Source organism: Chlorocebus sabaeus, chromosome 13, assembly GCF_047675955.1.
Source record: "Chlorocebus sabaeus isolate Y175 chromosome 13, mChlSab1.0.hap1, whole genome shotgun sequence".
Classification (NCBI taxonomy): Eukaryota; Metazoa; Chordata; class Mammalia; order Primates; family Cercopithecidae; genus Chlorocebus; species Chlorocebus sabaeus.
In genome coordinates, this window is record NC_132916.1 from 76,118,889 (window position 1) to 76,127,457 (window position 8,569).

The window sequence follows — 8,569 nt, forward strand, 5'->3', positions numbered from 1 at the left end:
GAGGGAAAATCATGAAGGAGACACAAAAAGAAGGTCATGTAAATATGAAGGCGGAAATCAGGGTGATGTATCTTCAAGGCAAAAACACCAAAGATTGCCATCAAATCATCAGAAGCTAGGTGAGATGCCTGGAACAGATTCTCCCTCCCAGCCCTCAGAAGGAAGCAATCATACCCACACCTTAATCTCAAGCTTCTATCCTCTGGAACTGTGAGATGACAAATTCCTGTTGTTTATGCCACCCAGTTTGTGGTACTTTGTTGTAGCAGCCCCAGCCCCCCAATGCAAGTACCTTTGAGAAACGTTATGACCATTCTAAGCCTCTTGCTAATGAACAAGGTAATTTCCTCTTTCAGGATGCCATGTGTATAAAGTCATGGTCATGCCAGTTCACAACAGAATATCTAGATGATTGAAATTCCACATGTGATTTTATTGCCTCACAGGGAACACTTCTAAATGATTTCACATAGATATTACCTTTTGTGTTTCCCAATATGTTGCCATCATTTGCTAAAAGAAGGCTAAGGGTTTTTTTTTCTGGAGAGAATGCTTTTCTATCAGAAATCTGATACCAGATTCATAAGTGGTCATTTAAATTTTTTATTCTGGGCTTCCAAGACACATCTATGTACTCAGAATGATTTGTTTACCCATTGGTTCATAGGTTAAATTCACATTAAAACATTCTCAAATATCAAGAAAGTGTTTTATTTTAACAACAATCAATAATTCATCTACTGGCTAACTTTTAAGGGTTTGATGGGAAACACGGTGGAAAAGCCTTCTTTGAAGTTTTGTGAAAAGATTAAAAACATGGCATGAATCATAGTTGCAGTCTGTGTTAATAGCCACATTATCAAATAAGGTACTTAACTAGAACTTTCAAAATTTACTATGTTCTCGCGTCAATTGGCAATGTGAATAAAATAAAATATGTTGAACACCATAGCCTCTTTAGGGCAACAGTTATGAAATGTGCCCCTCTGGACTTACCTTTTCCAGGGTTGGTAGAACTCAAGGGCTGCTCTGAGTCAGCAGAATGTTCACTGCTGTGCACCCTCTCGAGATAATGCGTGACCTTAAGCAGAACCTAACAGAGCCACAGAACCTGTTCCTGGACCTGACATGCTTTCTCCTTTACTGCTTTTTCCTCCTTCCTTCCTTCTTAGTATTAACATATTTTCCTATGAAAGTAATACATATTTGGAGTTGTAAAGAGTCCCATTGTTTTATGTACAGAACTATTCTTAATATGAATTTTGCAGTATAATGTACTAGTTGGACACAAGTTTCAAAGCCAAATAACCCTTGTTTTAAACTGACAAGTCCTTTTCTAAGCTGTGTGCAACTTTAGGAGTGACACATAGTCATTCTATGTTTTCTCTTCTGTAAATTAAGGATGATAATTGCACCTCCTGTAAACAGTTAGTCTGAGAATTAAAATAAGATAGTACCTGAAGAACACATAGCATAGAAAAAGCCACATGGTGAATACTTAATAAATGTAGGCTAGTAACTATGCTGACAAAGAAAAAGACACCAATTATCTGACATTTTAGAAAAGTCAAAGTTAGAGCAATGGTCAAACCATCAGTGGTTTCTAGGTGTTTGGGAGGTGAACGCTTGAATTCATGAAGAGCAGGGATTTATTTGAGTGTTGAAACCATCTGGTAAGATATTGTAATAATAAATACATGACACTATACATTTATCAAAACTCACAGAACTTTTCAGCATAAAGAGTAAACCTTATTGTATGCAAATTTTAAAAATCAAAACCATTTTGGAGATTCGAATACCCCAGGATGGAATGCAGAATGTGACAAGGCTGACTATATTACCAATGTGTAAAATAAATCTAATGGTATTAAAAATTTATGAAACACAGCCAGGCATGGTAGCTCTTTTGTGTAATCCCAGTACTTTGGGAGGCCAAGGCAGGTGGATTGCCTGAGGTCAGGAGTTCAAGACCAGCCTGGCCAACATGATGAAACTCCGTCTCTACTAAAAATACAAAAACTAGCCAGGTGTAGTGGTGCAAGCCTGTAATCCCAGCTGCTCGGGAGGCTGAGGCATGAGAATCGCTTGAACCTGGGAGGTGGAGGCTGCAGTGAGCTGAGATCGCACCATTGCACACCAGACTAGGCAATAGTGAGACTCCATCTAAAAAAACAAACAAAAAAATGTATGAAATAAACTCACTGATTGGCGTGGGAGGGAAAGGTGATCTAAGTAACTTCGGAAATGAGAGAAATGTGTAAAGCTAAAGGAAAAATAATTGGTACAGAAGCAGTGTACTCTAGTGAATAATATTGTTCCTCATAAGAATATGGGCAATTCTTATACTGATATATACTGATAGTATGTATACATATACTAAAATTAAACAATTAAGAAAATGAGAACTGGATAATACAGCCAGGTTTCTCACTGCTGGAGTGAGATCTGCAGATAGGCAAGGGAAAGAACCTCCTAATCATCCATGCGGTCATGGATTAGATGTGGAGACATCAGTATGAACTCATGTTTAGCTTAATGCAGATACAGATGGTCAAATATGGGAGAAATTATAGATATGTGTATATACATGTGTTAGTATCCACAAATATATTTCCTTCCTCTGTCAGTGGAGAGGGCCTAAAAGCAACAACATCCCATTTTCAACAAGCACACACCTAACACCCAGATCTTGTTCTCTAATACCATTTTTCAGTCCAAAGAATCAGGGCTCTTTTGAGAATAGGCTGATTCTAGGATTGGTGCAGAAAATATTTAATATGAGCCTACAGCAAGCATCTTGTAGTGCTAGAAAGTAAGGAAGTGCTTAAAAAAAGGAAGGAAAGAGACAAAAACTATGGGTTATGGAAAGGAACATAGTGGCCAACAAAAGGACCTACCAATGGTCAAAGCTGGAAAATTTGAACAACAAAATAAAGTAGTATTGGCTTATAATCCAAGGAAAAAAAATAAATCTGAGTCCACAATGATATAGTTAAATAACTGAACAAATAAATAAGTGGAAGAAAATAGAGAAATCTCCTACACAGAAGAATTCCATATAATTTGTGTAAATATTCTGCCCTCAAAGAGGTGGAGCATAAGTCCCTATTCTAACTGTGGGCTGCATGTCATGACTCTTTTCCAAAGAGCACAGTATGAAAAGAGAAAAAAGAGTAACTTTACAGTGGAGGCACCTGACAAACACCAGCCCAGACAGGTGATCAAGGTAAATATCAACAGTGTAATTTACCAATCAAAGTAGATATCAACAGAGTAACATACTATCAGTATATACCCTTGATGTGATGTGATGGGAGTAGCACTTGATGTTCTTCCTATGACCCCATTACCCTAGTTTAATAACCGGAAGAACATCAGACAAATCCCAATTGAGGGATGTTGCATAAAATACTTGACCAGTTCTCAAAACTCTCAAGGTCATCAAAAATGAAGAAAGTCTGAGAAGCTACCACAACTAAGAGGCACCTAAGGAGAAACACAGACTAAATGTAATGTGGTGTACTATTTGGGATTCTCTAACAGAAAAAAAAAAGACATTTGATAAGAACTAAAGAAATACATATAAATTACAGACTTCAGTTTAAATAACATACCAATATTTTTCATTAATTGTAACAAATGTACCATACAAATGTACAAATATATGATGTTAATAATAGGGAAAAATAGGTATGGGATATATGAGAAATTTGTACTATCTTAAATTCTTCTAGGCTAGGCATGGTGGCTCACACCTGTAATCCCAGCACTTTGGGAGGCTGAGGCTGGTGGATCACCTGAGGTAAGGAGTTCAAGACCAGCCTGGCCAACATGGTAAAACCCTGTCTTTACTAAAAATACAAAAATTAGCCAGGCATGGTGGTGGGTACCTGTAATCCCAGCTACTCGGGAGGCTGAGGCAGAATTGCTTGAACTGGAGAGGTGGAGGCTGAAGTGAGCCAAGATCGCACCACTCTACTCTAGCCTGGACAACAAAGCAAGAATCCATCTCAAAAAATAAATAAATGAAAATTCTTCTAAAATTAAAAATTTATTTTAAAAAGGAAAAAAAATACAGACAACTGCTACACTAAACCTAAAAACAAAAACATTAACCAGCATTACTGAGTATTTTTTTTTAATTTGGTGGACAATTAGAACAAGAAATACCTAGTAACTACTAGGTCTTTATGAAAACAAATGTTTTCAGTTACTGCTCCAACTAACCCTGATCTAGTTCTTATAGCTATTTCAATTCATGCTGAATCTCTTCTTAAAGTTAGACCCTCCTAGAACTCAATCGTCACTGCCCACTCCATTTTGTCTACAAAGAAATATTGTGGATGTCAGTGGCTTTTATACTCAATCAGCAGTTCCTAACACCCTAAATACTCCACTATTTTCCCTTTTAATCCATGAAAAGCTACCAAAAGTAAGAGGTCAGTCACAAATTACACTGACTTCGTAATAACAGAAATCCATATATGATTTTTCAGTGAAAATAAGATATTACATTACCTAATGCCTCCTGTCGTTAGTTCTTTCCCTTCTGAAGTTAAAATTTACACATTTTTTTCAAGTAAATCTGCTAGTAAACTTCATCATACATAGATTTTATATGGTACTATTTTCTTTTACAAGTGTAAAGGTATGAATCTAAGCTAGAACAGGGAAAACTGAAAGACATATGTAAATAAATGCAGGTTTTAAAAGAGTTATATAATAGTTTTTGATATGCTTCCACAAAGTTACCCTTCACTAAACGCTGTAAGATAAATGCACTTTGCTGAGTTGAAGGCTTTTGTGAAGGCTATGCTTTAGGGGCAAGAAGGTGTAGATGAAGCAGGGAGATGAGAAGAAACAATAGAGCCAGGTGGCTGAGCTCCCTCTGTAACATTGTACTTGAGAGAGCTGTTTGTACATGAGTGTCTCATCCATCCATCTTTCCTCTGCACGCTCTGGGTCACACACCGTAAATCTCCCTCTCAGTCTTCTCAGGCCTTGCATATCTAGAATTTGATATGCATATGATATAACTTAGAAATTTTATGCTTCTTCACAGTGCCCTAAAACACATAGTGACATAATCCTTGACTTAAATGGGGCAGATGGAAATACAGATGAAAGGAGAGACAGAAATGTTACGTCTTCTCAAGAGCTCAAAGCTATTAAGTTGCAGAACTAAGGTTCAAAGCCAACTCATCTATCCCAAAGCCCAGTGGACCTCCCCCCAATACCAAATGCCTCTGCATACATACCATCCTGAGCCAGCTTTAACCTACGTTTGGAGGTCGTGTGCTATTATTCTATGCAGTGTGAGTAACCCCTTTTCCCTTCTTAGTAAAGTATATAGTGTCGTAACTTGGTGATGGGCTCGGTACTCCTGCCCTGTTCACTGGTAGGAAAAGGCTTCCTTTGGTGACTGGTAAAAAGTGGTGACTGGTAAAAAGCGCTAGCCTTGTGTCCAGACTAAAACTCTGATTTGAAAATTCCTTCCAACCAAAATTCCACCCTGCCAGAATTCCTTGAATGTGTATTCTGAGAGCAATGGAAGAAACAAGTGGACGCAATTTATGTCCCTTATAGTTCTCTAATATATTTGATAGTTCACACATCTTACAAAACCTTCAAGTACCTGAAAGTTTGGGATCTAGGGTTGGTTTGTTTTGGATTGGGTTGGGTTGCCTCCTTATAGGTTCTAAAAGTTACTTGCAGAAGGAAGATAAATATTTTTGTGGCACTCAAACTCTTTGAACCATAGCATTTGTGTCAATTGCTATTGTAGGTTTCATCAAATGACATATGGACTTGATAAACTGAGGTTACATACTGTTAAGCTGCTGGGTCTTTTTGAGTCCATAAATGTAACAAATAATAAATGTAAAAACAATATTATATATATTTGAGATGCTAGGTCACCATGGAATGAGGTGACAACATTTTATAGAAGACAACATAGTTTATAGTTTCATACTACTTGTTTATACATTGCCTCACCTTCAGTTCTGGAAGCTGGCTTGATTCTATAGCCAATCCAGAGACTCTAGATTGGGTCTGGCCTTAGGCATTTTGTTCTATCCCTTAGAAGCCCTCTAAATCTGACTTGACCTTGGTTACCTTCATTCTGAGTGCCCAAGGGATAGGCCAGATTGTTTTACATTCTAACCTCAAGAATGTGTCAGCCCTGGGATAAACCAAGCAATCCATTTAATGCCTCAATTTTCACAACCATACCAGACCTATCCTAAAAGGAACCCTTACATACAGAGTGATCAAAATCTGCTGTCTGAATACAGATCCTTTAAAAGACTTTTCCTAGGGAAGTTTGTAGAAAATCCAAGGACTGGACTACTCTGAAATCCTTCTTTCCTCTACCCTTCCCAATCCTTGGTCTATATTCAACTCCATGATGGTTCTTGATGGGCCTACTGAGTACAAGATTCAAAATAGAGGCTCAGCAATATTTTCCAAAAATTTTTTTGCAACTTTAAGTTAAAATAATGCTATTGGCCAGGAACGGAAGCTCATGCCTGTAATCCCAGCACTTTGGGTGGCCGAGGCAGGCAGATCACTTAAGGTCAGGAGTTCAAGACCAGCCTGGCCAATATGGTGAAACCCCATCTCTACTAAAAATACAAAACTTGGCCAGGCATGGTGGTGGGCACCTGTAATCCCAGCTACTCAGGAGGCTGAGGCAGGAGAATCAATTGAACTCGGGGGGCAGAGGTTGCAGTGAGCTGAGATCACGCCACTGCACTCCAGCCTGGGTGACAGAGTAAGATTCTGTCTCAAAATAAAAAATAAAAATAAACACTATTAATTGTGGTAATTTGTTTGGTTCTCTATGTAACTGAATTCAGTTCACCAAAGTATCCCTTCATAGTTCTAACTGAACTCCTTTGTTTTCATTTTTAAATACTACAACCAAAAAACTCTATATAGCCTCTAGTTTCGCTTTTCAGATGACTGTATTTTTGGTAGCTGAAGCGATCCTCTATGTATTTCCTCTCCATGTCACAGATTTGATTCTAATACAGTTACTAATACAAATAAACTACTTGCCTCTTGAGGATTCACAAAATCACCAGTGTCTTTCTGTTTAAACCCTTTAAACATTTAAAATTCTTATCTTCCTGACACATTGTTTTTATGTCGTGTTATTCTTCAGCAAAGTGGTGTTAGGAATGAGAAAGTGATTACAGAAATGAGCAAGCCTCTCCAAAAAGAGGAAAAGTAAAGGTGATATTGAGAAGAAGGAAATTTTCTTTAAGTCCCAATCTGATACAGATGTATACAGAAAAATACTCATCCCACTGTGGAGGAATGCCAAGCAAACTGAGGTTTCTGTTTTTAAAAAATTATCTCATACGTAATAAATTTAGAGAAAAATAGCTATTGTTTTTATACAGCCTAAGAGTCCCTGTTTTGTTAAGAGAAGAAATCTGTAGACTGTCAAGTCCAGGATTGCTGTGAGTTCATTCATTGGCTGGAAGGTAGCATGATGGACAATAGGCAAGAGGTGTCTGACTTGGGGGCTCTGGCTTGGGGGAATAGTAGGAATAAAGAACCCCTTTTAAGATTTAGTAGTGACTTTGGGAGGCTGAGGAAGGAGGCCAGGATTTCAAAGCCAGCCTGGGCAATGTGATGAGAGCCCATTTCTACAAAACATAAAATATTAGCCAGGTGTAGTGGTGCCCAGCTACTTGGGAGGCTGAGGTGGAAGGATCACTGGAGCCCAGTAATTCGAGATTACAGTGAGCTATGCTTGTGTCACTGCACTCCAGCCTAGGTAACAGAGCCAAGACCCTATCAAAAAAAAAAAAAAAAAGAAAAGATTTCACAGTGAATAATGTTTTATTAATTCTTTTCCTAAGATGACACCTTGCTACTTTTCCTACTCACTCCACATTCCCCTATATAAATCCTAGTTACTGTAATTTTACTTATTATAAATATCCTGGCTCTTTAGGGAATTTATCATCTTCCCACTCCTTCGTGTCTTCATAAAATTCTACGCTAGTAAAACTTTAATAGAATAGTAAAAGATAGAATCATTTTTCCGGATATTGTACATATAATTGTTTTTAAGGTATATGGTCTCGAGTTCATGAAAAAAAGTGCATACATATATATATACACACACATTTATATATATAGATTTCTCCTACTCAACTGTCATCAAATGTTTATTGAGCACCTACTATATGGCAGGAATTTTTCTTGGCATAGCATAGGTGCTTAACAAATATTTAATTTTCTAGGCATTGGAAATGTACTAGAAAACAAGGAATGGCCTTGACCTCAATATAAGCCCTTATGTTATGGAGAAAAGAGATATGGGGTAAACATGTAGATGGGTAAATGAGATCACTTCAGGAAATAATGAGTGCTGTGAAGAAGATAAATAAGTTTAACTGGAAGGGCAGCTTTAGTTGGGTGGTCTGGAGAGGTCTCTGAGGAGATGATATTTGACTCGAGACGTTAAAATTGAGAAAGAAACTTTTTATCTGAGGAATGTGAGCCCATTTCAACTGTCAGGTCCAGAGAGGCTTTAAAATGTGATAGC